We start from the raw sequence: 13,632 nt of genomic DNA on the forward strand, positions 1-13,632 counted from the left end.
CGGCCATCCTGTTTCAGGTCTCATATGGTGAAAAAAGTGTCCTTTTAATGGTATATTTAATGCCACATTGTTCACATTTTTGTGCTTTTTTGGGGGGGGTAATTTTGTGATTTAAAATGGCTTCCAAATACAGTCCTGAAGTGCTGTCTAATGTCTCTAAGTTCAAGAAGGCTGTGATATGCTTTAAATATGCATGTTAGAGGATCTTTGTTCAGGCATGTGTTATAGTGCTGTGGGCCATAAATTCAATGTTAATGAAATAAGAATATATTTCAAGTAAGGTGTCTTTAAACAGAAACACACGTAAAATAAGATTATGCTTTGATTAGCTGACAAAATGTTGTGACCAGAGGCTCACAGGAACCTATTCATCTATTGCTGCTAGAGCAGTACTTCAGTATTAGCCAATTCAGTGTTCTAGGAAACCTTCTAGAACACAGCTACCACAGATTAAGAGAAGTGATTGTGCTAACCTTTGACCTTAACAAATAAACATTTAGAATGACATGCTAAAAGATGTACAAAGCTATAGTTTTTAAATGGCTAAAAATTATTAACCAAAGCTGACAGTGACCAGAGGGGAGAAGGGAGGGAATTTCAGGGGAAATAGGGGAGGGATTTAGAGGAACAAATATAAAGAACAAGGGTGGAAATGGGAGGGAGGGGGAGAGTCCGGGGGGTGGGATGGGATGGGAGTAATAGACAGAAAACTGTACTTGAAAAATAATTAAATAAATTGTTTTTAAAATATATCAAAATATCAAAAAAATGAGATTTACATAATCATGCATGTCTAGGTATCCTATAGATAGGTTGAAATGTTTGGTTGAGCAATAAAATATATACTTCATGCATTATTGTATATGTATTCTATGCATTTTCTTTTTCTTGCTTTTATTTCAACGGAGACACTAATAATGTTGTTATAATAAATATTTTATATGACTTGTTCTATGGTCAAGAATAAATCAAATAATTAAAAATGTAGACTTCCGCCAAGATGGAGGCATAGGTGGAAACACTGTGCCTTCTCCCACAACCAAGTTTGGATACAACAAAAGTTTTGGAGAACTAAGACACACCCAGAGACCAGAAAACCGAATTATACGGAAGTCCGACAGCTACGAACCATTCAACGGGGACGGTAGGTAAGAGAGGCAGAGCCAGCAGCGGAGCAGGGTCGGGAAGGACAGACCTAGGAGCACAGGCAGCCCGGACCTAGTCGGGGTGCGGGGCAGACTGACCAAGGTCGCACATTCGCACACAGTGAGACGGACCACGCAGGCCCCGGGGGGGCGAACCCAGTGGTGGAGGGCTGACAGCGGTGGCACACTCGCGTGCAGTGGAGTGGGGCGTGTGGCCCTGGTGATGGTGGTGGCTGCAGTGCTGGTGGGGGTCACGGAGGCGGGCGCCGGAGGGAAGCCATTGTCCCTCTTTGACCCCGCCCCCACATACAACGTCACAACCCAGCAACTGAGTTGCCCTGCTCTGGTGAAAACCTAGGGCTCCGTTCCTGCTACTTAACAGGCATGAACAGCCCAAAAGATGGTGCAAGAACTCAAAGTCCCAGAGCCAATAACTCTAAGCGACCAACAGATTGCCAGCCTCTCAGAAGCCCAATTTAAAACACTATTTATCAGGATGCTCACAGAATTGGTAGAGTACAGTCACAAATTAGAGGAACTTAGTCACAAATTAGAGGAACATATGAAGGCTAAACTAATTGAAATGAAGGGAGATGCACAGGAAACCAATAGTGATGGAAAGGAAACTGGGACTCAAATCAATGGAATGGACCAGAAGGAAGAACAAAACATCCCACCAGAAAGGAATGAAGAAATGAGAATTCAAAAAAATGAGGAGAGGCTTAGGAACCTCCAGGACATCTTTAAACGTTCCAACATCCGGATTATAGGGGTACCAGAAGGGGGAAAGAAACAGCCACGAGTGGAAAACTTATTTGAACAAATAATAAAGGAGAACTTCCCCAGTCTGGCAAAGGAAATAGACTTCCAGGAAATCCAGGAAGCTCAGAGAGTGCCAAAGAAGTTGGACCCAAGAAGGAACACACCAAGGCACATCATAATTACATTAGCCAAGACTAAAATGAAGGAGAGAATCCTAGAAGCAGCAAGGGATAAGGGGACAGTCACCTACAAAGGAGTACCCATCAGACTGTCAGCGGATTTCTCAAAAGAGACCTTACAGGCAAGAAGGGGCTGGAAAGAAGTATTCCAAGTCATGAAATCCAAAGACCTACAGCCAAGATTGCTTTATCCAGCAAAACTTTCATTTAGAATGGAAGGACAGATAAAGTGCTTCTCAGATAAGGTCAAGTTCAAGGAGTTCATCATCAACAAGCCCTTATTATATGAAATGCTAAAGGGACTTATATAAGAAAGAGATGATGAAAAATATGAACAGTGAAAGGACAGCAAACTCACAGTTATTAACAACCACACCTAAAACAAAAGCAAACCAAGGGGACAGCTAGATCAGGAGTGGAACCATAGAAATGAAGAACACATGGAGGGTTAGAAACAGGGGGGTGGGAGGAGGAGAAGGGGGGAGAAGGCAAAGAAAATAGCATAGATGGTAGGTAGAAAATAGATAGGGGGAGGGCGAGAATAGTGGGGGAAATATAGAATCTAAAGAACTTGAGACACGTGGTTATAAACTAAGGCGGAAGAAGCGTGGGGGAGGGAGTGTGCAGGTGGAGGGGAATGAAGGGGGGAATAGAACAACTGTAATGGTATAATCAATAAACTATATTTAAAAAAAATAAAAAATAAAACTAAAAATAAATAATTAAAAATGTAACTGAAATGTATGCAAATATTAATGTACTTTTACCTACAGGGAATAAAAATAAGTGATTAAATTTAAAATTTTTAATTATTTTATATGTTATTTGTTTTCTAAAATATTTAAAATTATTTATCAAATAAAAATATGGAAGTTAAGACCTATGAAACCAAAATGTATAAAAATTGTTTAAATAAAAATTATACTTAGTTGACACTAAATTTTTAAATAATTTTAAAATAAAATTGACCTTTTAAATTTATCATTATTATTATTTAAATAAGAAAGCTTTCATAAAGTATCTTTTATTGATTATACTATTACAGTTTTCACAATTTTCCCCCTTTATCTTCCCTCCTCCCTGCCCTCCCAACCCTCCACCATCCCCCCGTTTAGTTCATATCCATGGGTTGTACATACAATTTTTTTGAGTCCTCTGTTTCCTATACCATTTTTATCTCCCCCCATCTATTTTATGCCTACTAATTATGCTTCTTCTTCCCTGTACCTTCCCCCCTTTCAGTTTCTTGCTGTTGTTCTTCTCCTCTGGCACCCCTATAATTCGGACATTGGAATGTTTCAGGTTGTCCCACAGAATCCTCGGCCTCTCTTCATTTTTTTGGATTCTTGTTTCTTCATTCTGATCCAGTTGGATATTTATTTCTTTTTTTTAATATAAGTTTTATTTAATTCTTGTTCAAGTACAGCTTTCTGTCTTGTATTCCCAACCCTGCCCGCCCCCCGCCCCATGCTCCCCGCCTCCCTCCCCTTTCCACCCCCCACTCTTAGTTATTGTCCATGTGTCCTTTATACTTGTTCATGTGAGTCCATTCCCTTTCTTCTGCTCCAAATCGTTGCTTTGAATCCTGGTTTTCTTCCTATCGCTGTTGGTTCCCTGAATATTTTGCTTTATTTCATTTTAGGTACTTTTCATTTATTCTTTCATTTTTTGACCAAGCTCAATCAGTTCTGTGAGTGTTTTGATTCCAGGGCTTTAAATTCTCCATCAGATAGGTTGGCAATCTCCTCATCGCTTAGTCCTGAGGCTTTGCCGTGTTCTTTCATTTGGGGCAACCTTTGTCTTGGTGTAGCTGATAGGTTGTAAGGGGAGGGAACTTTGGGTATTCACCTAGGCAGGGCAACACTGCAGCACTGCCTGTGGGGGAGGGGCCAGAGAGGGTACAGTACAGCTCATCTGCTCATCGCTAGAGCACTTTTCTAAATTTATTATTTTTATAAAACTATGCATAATTCTAGCTATTAATATCCACTTGGGTATTAATATTCTTTATGTTGTCAACATAGAGAATTAATAGCATTCATCTTATATCTAGTCTAGTCCTACATATAAATTTTAAGTAATATGAATTGTTTAACATAGCAAAATGTCTCTTAGCTACTATTCAGAACTGTTGAAAAGACTCTGCTAATTCCTGAGTACCTCCAGAACCACAAATTGGAGCCAGGAGGGAAGCAAGAAAATGGATGCTGGGCAACCCTGGGAAATAATGCTTTGTTGTGCAAGAATAGAAGAATTTGACAAGTTCATTAATTTGTCTTTTCTCTCCCCCAAATGAGTCCACCACTTAAATTATCCTTCAACTTTGAAGCAGTGTTTATTCCTGTTGACAGCAGAGACACAAGCTGAAAATTTCCACAGCATGCAGATACACTTACCTACTGTTTTCAGGACATAGGGCAAAGCTGTTGGGGAGCATTTCCCAGAGGCATGAACAGTGTCAGTCACAGAAAGGCATATTTAGGGCTATGGGTTAAGCTGCAGCATATTTAAGCTCTGAAATTGGCCAAGTCCTGTGTCAAAGGACCAACCAGTTAGTTCTAATACAGGGAAAAGCAGCTGTGTTGAGGAGGAAAATGGCTATAAACATTCCTGATCTAATAGGAGCACAGTACACATTTGGCCACTGGCTGGACACAGCTGCAAGAACATCCGATAGCTCTGAGTCTGTGCACTGCATTTAAGGCACCCACCTGGTTAGTCTACACCCTAACCTGAACTAACCTTCTCTCCTGGTCAAAGCTGAGTTTCTTGGTATCATCATAGCAAGAGACACTGGCTGTCTTGGGTACAGAATCTGGTAGTATAATGACATGTTTAACATTATCCAAATGATTCTTGGGGGGAATTAAACAATGGATTGACTCCAGCTCTGCTGATGGACCACAGTCTATTGCCTCTTCCAACCTTCTTCAGATTCAAAACAACACTTTCCTTCATTGTAACTGACAAAGTAAGAACTCTTGGACAACCAATTCCTTTTTGTTTTCCAAATTTAACACCATGCACTTTATTCTAGGACTAATCATATTAATAACAAGGAGAATGCAAACAATAAGGGCTAGATTTATCAAATGCTTACCAAATGCCAGCCATGTTTCCAAGCACTTTAGTTTATTCACTTGCTTTTATTGCATTTTTCCATTACCATTTATTCCCTTATATCCCTCTCCTTGGTGCAATCACCACACTGTTGCCATGTCCATGAGTGCTTTTTCCTTTTCTCTCATTCCCTCCACCCCTTAACCTCCCCACCATTAGAGCTGTCAGCCTGCTATGAGTCTGTCCCTACTTTGCTTGCTAGTTCACTTTGTTCATTAGATTCCATGAGTGAAATTATACGGTATTTGTCTTTCTCTGACAATAAATCAACAAACAAGTGCTGGTGAGGATGTGGAGAAAAGGGTACTCTTTTGCTCTGTTGATGGGAATGCAGACTAATGCAGCCACTGCAGAAAGCAGTATGGAGATACCTCAAAATAATTAAAAACAAATCTGCCTTTGATCCAGAGATCCAACTTCTGAGAATATATACAAAGACACCCAAAACACTAATTTGAAAGAACATAAGCACCCCTATGGTCATTACAACATTATTTATAATCATCAAGATATGGAAACAGCCCAAATGTCTACCAGTAGATGAGTGCATAAAATAACTATGGGGCATTTACACAACGGAATACTACTTGGCCATAAATAAAGAAGAAAATTTTACCCTTTGCGACAGCATGGATAGACCTGGAGAACATTATGCTAAGGTTCCAAGCACTTTAAAATGTATGAACTAATCTGTCCTCACAGCAAGCCTATGCAATGGGGACAGTTTTACCTAAGAGGAAACTGAGGCACAGAGTAGTTAGGTAACCTGCCAAAATGAACTTATTCAGTCAGTGTAACTCTAGTTTAAGTCCTTACTCAGTTCACTACAGGAGCTGGAAAAATAGTGTTTTATATGTGCCATGGGCATTCTTGGCTTATTTTACAGAAGAAAAGAATTTCTTTAAAATTACTTGAAAACTCTATGTACAAAATATGCATTGTATATGCTGACCCACTGCTTTTTCTTCTGAGAGATAATGCTGTCATTGATGACATTAAGATCAGAATTGCCTAATACCTTACACACTTCGTTAACATTTTTTCTCCAGGAGGCCTCATGGAGACAAGTGGACAGAGGAAAGGGAGAAGAGCTTCATGTAACTCCATGCAATCACTTTTCAAAAATCGCAAAGAACCTACAAACCTCAGGAATATGATTGCAATGCCCCCAACTGTCATAGGACAGGAAATAGTTAAATCATTCCCAACCTCAAGGTCACCTTGAATGTCAGTAGAACAGCTGGGCATGGAGCCCAGGTCCCTGGTTCCTCTTTCTGACTTTCAGGAAGCCAACTGCACTCTGACATTTAATCGATGAGACATTTCGTTTGTGTTTAAGTATTCACTGCAATATTTGCAACCCAAACACATAGCATGGAGCCAGTGCCTAAGGAACTGGGAAGAAAATGTGACCCAAAGCCAGAACCCCAATGCCAGATGCAGAAAAACATACTTAAATCTAGCCCAGTTCAGTAAATGATAGCATAAAAAATGTATAAGGTTTTCTCTGCCTAATCACAAATATTATTACAGATCAACTAACATTACAATAGTTGCCATCACCATAAAAACAATCTTGATTTTAGTTGATGGCCCTCTTAGTTCAAGTAATATTTGATGCAACCAAATCCTGGGACATTTTCTAAGAATCTGCTGCCATGGCATTTGGCCTGTACTCTAATGGGGTGCCATCATACATCTTAGAATTGAATAAATATAATAGAAAAAGGACTTTCTATTGATAGGAAGCAGAACTGCATGGTCTTTTTTCCAGAACTCAGTTGCTGGGCCTAATGCAAAACGAGACAACTGTCACAGAGAAATGGTATTTTAGGCTGGGGGCTGCATCTGATTCAGTTTCTCTATGATGGCATCCTACTGGTCCTGGATGGGAAGAGAGACTGAAAAAAGTTCACAAACCTTAAAAAGCAGCTTGATTTCCCCCTTGTGTCTATAGCTCCCCCATTTTTATCTTGGAATCCAGTTTTCAGAAGCACTTCTTCCTGGTTGTCTCACTCCTCAACACTGGCCAAGCGGTCCTCTTTGCCTTCATAAAAGAGAGCCATCTTCTGCATCACCGAGACCACAGGAAGATACTTGGAGATACCAGCAGGCTTCAGTTTAGGCTTACTTTGGAGGCTTGCTTTTGTTTCCCTTTCTTCTCACACAGATCACCTACCAGGTTCCTGACTCCTTGTATGCCAGGAATTTGCCTAGGTCTTCATCAGTGCCATATGGGCCTTTAGGACCCAGGATACATCCCCCTTAGTTTGTGAAAACTGCCTTTATCTCACTAATTCCTGATAGACTTACTCATTTGATTTAGAGTGAATGCATCTTGTATGCGTGGAGTCCTAGACTAGGTCACTCATGGTATATCCTGTCCAATCACTTAACATATCAATGTTAACTAGGAGCCATCCCTACAAGAATATAACAAAAAAACCTATTGTGGGCCCAGCAATCCATTTGCACCATGTATTGCCTATTCCATGTCAGATTTGTCTAATGCCACAGTGCTCACTAATTTGTGCTGCATTAAACTGAAGTCATGCTTTAGACTATCCCTCCAAAACTCTTTTATAAGTCATTTCAAGGTTGTTTCAGTGGCCTCCCTTGGATCATTTAAATTTTATTTTCTGAGTAGTCAGTCACTGCAAGAGGTCAATCTGTAAGTCTCCAGAAGAGCACAGTGTTTTTCTCACTTGGGTTTTCTACTAACACAGCCTGGACAATTTGCTACTCAAAAGTAACAGAATTAGCTTTATGTTTTGTATTAGTGATGTGACTCTCATCTCGTCTCATATTAAACAAGATACCCAAGTTGTTCACTTTAGTAATCTCTGGTTTCTCTCTTTTATTCTCTCTTACTTTTCTCCTCCCTTTCTCTCTCACTTTCTTTCTATCTTTCTCTCTTCCTGTCCTCTTACCAATGTAGTAACAACTGTGAGTCAGGCAGGCACTGAGAAAGCAACCTATTCTAATACTGGGCAATGGCTGCTATTCTAGGAGTGAGCATATGGCTGTATTTGAAAGACCTCATCATAACCTTTAAGGCAAAGTACATTGTTAATTTTATAATAAAATGAAGTGTAACTATCTGTTGAAATCATCATAAATAATTTATCATCTTAAATAATATATATTCTGTTATGTGACTTTATGAACTATGTTCATGGAATGGTCAAAATAAAAGTTGTTATATCAGATGCCAATCTGTTGCTAGATAACATTAAAAGTGTTGCACTCATGTACACATGTCTCTATATACATGTCCACATATCTATATCTATCTATATACACATATGTGTGTGTTTACCCTGACATTTAGAAAGGAATGAAACTGCCTCAACACACACATATGAAGATGATTATACCTGGCTGGTGTAGCTCAGTGGATTGAGCGCAGGCCTGTGAACCACACGATCGCAGTTCGATTCCCAGTCAGGGCACATGCCTGGGTTGCAGGCCAGTTCCCAGCAGGGGACTCGCAAGAGGCAACCATACATTGATATTTCTCTCCTTCTCTCTCCTTCCCTTCCCCTCTAAAAATAAATAAATAAGACTTCCGCCAAGATGGAGGCATAGCTGGAAACACTGTGCCTTCTCCCACAACCAAGTTTGCATACAACAAAGGTTTGGAGAACAAAGCCACAGCCAAAAAACAGAAAATTGAATTATACAGAAGTCTGACAAGGAAGAACCGTTCAACAGGGACGGTAACAGGGGTGGAGCCAGCAGTGGAGCAGGGTCGGGCAGGACAGATCCCCAGACCTAGGCACACAGGTAGACCAGACCCAGTCAGGGTGTGGGGCAGACTGACCACGGTCGCACATTCACGCACAGAGAGACGGACCACGCAGGCCCCAGGGGGTGAGGGCTGACGGTGGTGGCACACTGGCGTGCAGTGGGACGAAACGCGTGGGCCCGGTGACAGTGGCACCTGTGGCTGCAGTGCAGGAGGCGACAGACGAGACACCATTGCTCCTCTTTGACCCCACCCCCATATACAGTGTCACAACCCAGCGACTGAGTTGCCCTCCTCCGGTCAAAGCCTAGGGATCCGATCCTGCTACCTAACAGGCACGAACAGCCCAAAAGATGGTGCAAGAAGAACTCAAAGTCCCAGAGCCGATTAACTCTCAGCGACCGAGAAGTTGCCAGCCTCTCAGAAGCACAATTCAAAACACTGGTCATCAGGATGCTCACAGAACTGGTTGATTATAGTCACAAATTAGAGGAACATATGAAGGCTAAACTAATTGAAATGAAGGGAGATGTCCAGGAAACCAATAGTGATGGAAAGGAAACTGGGACTCAAATCAATGGAATGGACCAGAAGAAAGAACCAAACATCCCACCAGAAAGGAATGAAGAAATGAGAATTCAAAAAAATGAGGAGAGGCTTAGGAACCTCCAAGACATCTTTAAATGTTCCAACATCCGGATTATAGGGGTACCAGAAGGGGGAAAGAAACAGCCACGAGTGGAACATTTATTTGAACAAATAATAAAGGAGAACTTCCCCAGTCTGGCAAAGGAAATAGACTTCCAGGAAATCCAGGAAGCACAGAGAGTCCCAAAGAAGTTGAACCCAAGAAGGAACACACCAAGGCACATCATCATTACATTAGCCAAGATGAAAATGAAGGAGAGAATCCTAGAAGCAGCAAGAGATAAGGGGACACTCACCTACAAAGGAGTTCCCATCAGACTGTCAGCAGATTTCTCAAAAGAGACCTTATAGGCAAGAAGGGGCTGGAAAGAAGTATTCCAAGTCATGAAATCCAAAGACCTACAACCAAGATTGCTTTATCCAGCAAAACTTTCATTTAGAATGGAAGGACAGATAAAGTGCTTCTCAGACAAGGTCAAGTTCAAGGAGTTCATCATCAACAAGCCCTTATTATATGAAATGTTAAAGGGACTTATCTAAGAAAAAGAAGATGAAAAACATTAACAGTGAAAGGACAGCAAACTCACAATTATTAACAACCACACCTAAAACAAAAGCAAACCTAGAGGACAGCTAGAACAGGAGTGGAACCATAGAAATGAAGAACACATAGAGGGCTAGCAACAGGGGAGAGGGAGGAGGAGAAGAGGGGAGAAGGTACAGAAAATAGCATAGACAGTAGGTAGAAAATAGATAGAGGGAAGGCAACAATAGTGGGGGAAATATAGAATCTAAAGAACTTGAGACACGTGGTTATAAACTAAGGGGGGAGAATGGTGGGGGAGGGAGTGTGCGGGTGGAGGGGAATGAAGTGGGGAATAGAACAACTGTAATGGTATAATCAATAAAATATATTAAAAATAGATAAATAAATAAATAATCTTTAAAAAACAAGGAAGTTCTATTTTAAAAAAATAATAAAGATGATTATAAATAGGGAAGTATATAATCTTCCTTTGAAGGTCACTATCACAGCTTCCATAATCATTAAATGATTCAGTTGATAGTAATATCCCATTTGTTAGATGGTTTGTGATTCTGAGAGCACATCCAAAGTGAACTTGTAGGTAACTAGACATTCTAGATGACTCTTCCAAGGTCTGTTATTAGTACATGAATACATTTCTGGATGATGGAATTTTGGTTGAAATCTTCCATGCTTGGAATCAATATACTAGAAAAAGAGTTTATATACAAGCTTGAGCAAAAGTAGGTTTAAAATTAAACTGTGTTTCATGTACTCACAACTATAAACATACTTTTGCCCCACCTGTACATATAGAATTTATTTATATTTATGTTTATACATATATTTGTGTGTTTAGTGACTTTTTAAATTGCTGCCAATGTTTGTTTTGTTTTAAATAAAGTTCACTGGTCATAGAGGTGTATCCAAAAGGAGTCATTGACTGACTTAAAGGTAACTTCTGGCCAAAAAACCAATTCTTAAATTTTCTAACCTCAGATGTCAGTTTTTCTTCAATTTACTTCCCCTTGTGTTAGATGGTTAAGCTCCATCTCTGCTGATAATAGCAAATTAAACCTTATCCTATGAAGACATTATCATGGGCAAAGCCAAATTGTGATAGGATTGACAGTGGGAGGTGTGGATGGCTGGGGTGGAGGGAATGATGGGAAGAAAATGGAGACAACTGTACTTGAACAACAATTTTTTAAAAAGAAAAGAGAAAAATAATCTAAACATCCAGGCAATGCTGAAAATGTTTAACTATTCTCTCTGAAATGTACTTAAGACAATTTAAATTTTTTACTAATCTAGTAATTTTAATACTTCATATTTACTTTTATATTTCATAGAATAAATAGAAAGAATTATCCAAAAGTATTCTTTAAGGAAAAAATTTTTAAAGAATTTGAAGAGAAATGTGGAAAAAGGTGCTTATGGGAAATATTTCTTTTTTCTAATGATATTTTATTTTTATTGAGGTAATACATACATTCAAATAGTAACATATTTTACAGTGGAAAACATCACTCTTTAATCCCAACCTTCTCCACACCCCCAGAGATAACACTTTCAATGTTTTCATTGTATCCCTGTTATTTACATTCATGTTTCTAAATAACATACTTTCTCTGAAGTTTCTCCATTTGTCAGTTTTATACATTACTTATTGATTTTCTATTATAGTATATCAGATTTATCTCTCTCACTTCATCTGCTTCATTTTCTTCCTTTCTCTTCATCTTCCAAAAAAAGATATAATAAATTGGGTTATTTAATCAATATTCAACTTTTATGTTTTTTATTATATAAACATTGTTCATTTCTCAGCCAAAGTTATATATTTTTTTCCTCAGACAACTTTCTGGGTTATTTTTTCTGAAGGTGACAGTGATCAACTCACTTTTTATTACTTAGTTTTCTTGTGCCCAATTCTTTACCAATGCTCCAACAGATTCAACTGTTCATTCATTTATTTATTCAACAAATGCATATAGAGTAACTCTGTGTGGGCACCATTCTAGGTTCTGCAGATTCATCAGTGGGCAAAACAAACAAATCACTACTCATTAACAGCTTAAAATCTACTTAGAAAAAAAGTGGCTAATTTCAAGTACACATAGTAACTAGGTGAGGATTATAATTTTTTTAGGATAAGGAATGTGCTCTGGAGGAAAATTCAGCAAGTTACAGAGATGAGTGCAATTAATCCCATATTCAATAGGAGTGGGGGAAGCAAAAGTACTAAAGGAGGTTCTGCAATTTAATTGGGTGGGCAAAGCGGACCTCACAGAGGTTGTATTTTGGCAACGCATTTAAGAAAATAAGAAAGCATGCTGGGTAAGTATGGGGGTTGTGAGATGTGCCGTGTGGAGGGAACAGCTAGGACAATGAGGTAGGGGCATGTTAGGAGTATTTAAAGACCTAAAGGAGTCTGGTTGCCAGGACAGAATGAGAAGAAGTGTGATGGGAAAGGCCACTAAGGCCAGATTATATTCCATTTTTTAGGTTTTTATAAGAATTTTGGTCTGAAATGGGCTGAAGGGTTATATTTTAGCTTCAGACAAAAGTTGGTTCACCTGAAGGCAATGATACTCAGTGGATCCAATGGGCAGACAATAACCAAGTCTAAATTACAAGTGGTCAAAGACACCAAAGCTTCAGTTCATGCCACATATGAGGTATTTAGCTCAGTTGGAATGGGAATAGTTGCTTCATTTAGCCATCATGGCTTTTGGTGGGCATCTCATTCACCATCTTCCTTAGGTGTACAGTCAGTCCTCAGTCACAGCATCGCAAACAACATTTCTCTTTTATCCTTCTATGTGAGGCAGTCCTGGACATATACACAGTTATCTTCCTCTCAGCACAGACCTGGCCTTCAAAGTCAATTTATATTCCTTAAGATGAAAAACTGATGAAATGTAACTTAGACTGCCCTGAAAACAAAACAATGCTGTCTCTCCTGGTGAGGTACTCATTTCCCCAACTTCTTTTGCTTTAATTAGTGCTAATTAGGGTCAGTGTTGACATGAAGAAAGTAGCCCTAAAAGACCAAGAATTAGCCACCTAGCTTTTCAATGTGTCTGTTAATCCAACAAAGAATCTTTGCAGGGTATTGTCAGAAAAATGCTACAATGCTACCTTTATATCTGTTGCTACAGTTAACCCTAATACCTGACTGCTCGAGATTTGCAGATTATTTACTCCAGCTTTCCAAAGATCAACATAGGGTAGTTTTGCAACAGTAACTATTAAATATATGAAAAGGTGGGGTCTGAGTTTGTGGCAGTACCTCTGGAATAGGAACCAGTAGACCTGTGTCCCAGGCCTTGGGCTGCTAAGAAATAGCAGATGTCTTTCACCCAAGTAAACAGTATGGTTGACCAGGGACTATCCCTTTAAGCCCACAAAAATATGGTCCAATCATTTGTCCTGGATACTCTAAGCTTTTACTCATATGCTCTTAGGATAAGCTTTAAATTTTAAGATATCAAAACCACT

General features: G+C 39.4%; 1 long non-coding RNA gene across 1 annotated transcript; it reads left to right on the plus strand.

The window, feature by feature from the left end:
* Positions 1 to 5,551: 5,551 nt before the first annotated feature.
* On the plus strand, positions 5,552 to 8,281 carry LOC118981151 (uncharacterized). Its single transcript, XR_005065277.1, has 3 exons — positions 5,552 to 5,685; positions 6,809 to 6,813; positions 8,269 to 8,281. It is a non-coding gene; the product is annotated as an uncharacterized LOC118981151 (long non-coding RNA).
* The last annotated feature ends 5,351 nt before the right edge of the window (positions 8,282 to 13,632 follow it).

Source organism: Sturnira hondurensis, unplaced genomic scaffold, assembly GCF_014824575.4.
Source record: "Sturnira hondurensis isolate 20B ecotype Veracruz unplaced genomic scaffold, ASM1482457v3 Scaffold0023817, whole genome shotgun sequence".
Taxonomy (NCBI): domain Eukaryota; kingdom Metazoa; phylum Chordata; class Mammalia; order Chiroptera; family Phyllostomidae; genus Sturnira; species Sturnira hondurensis.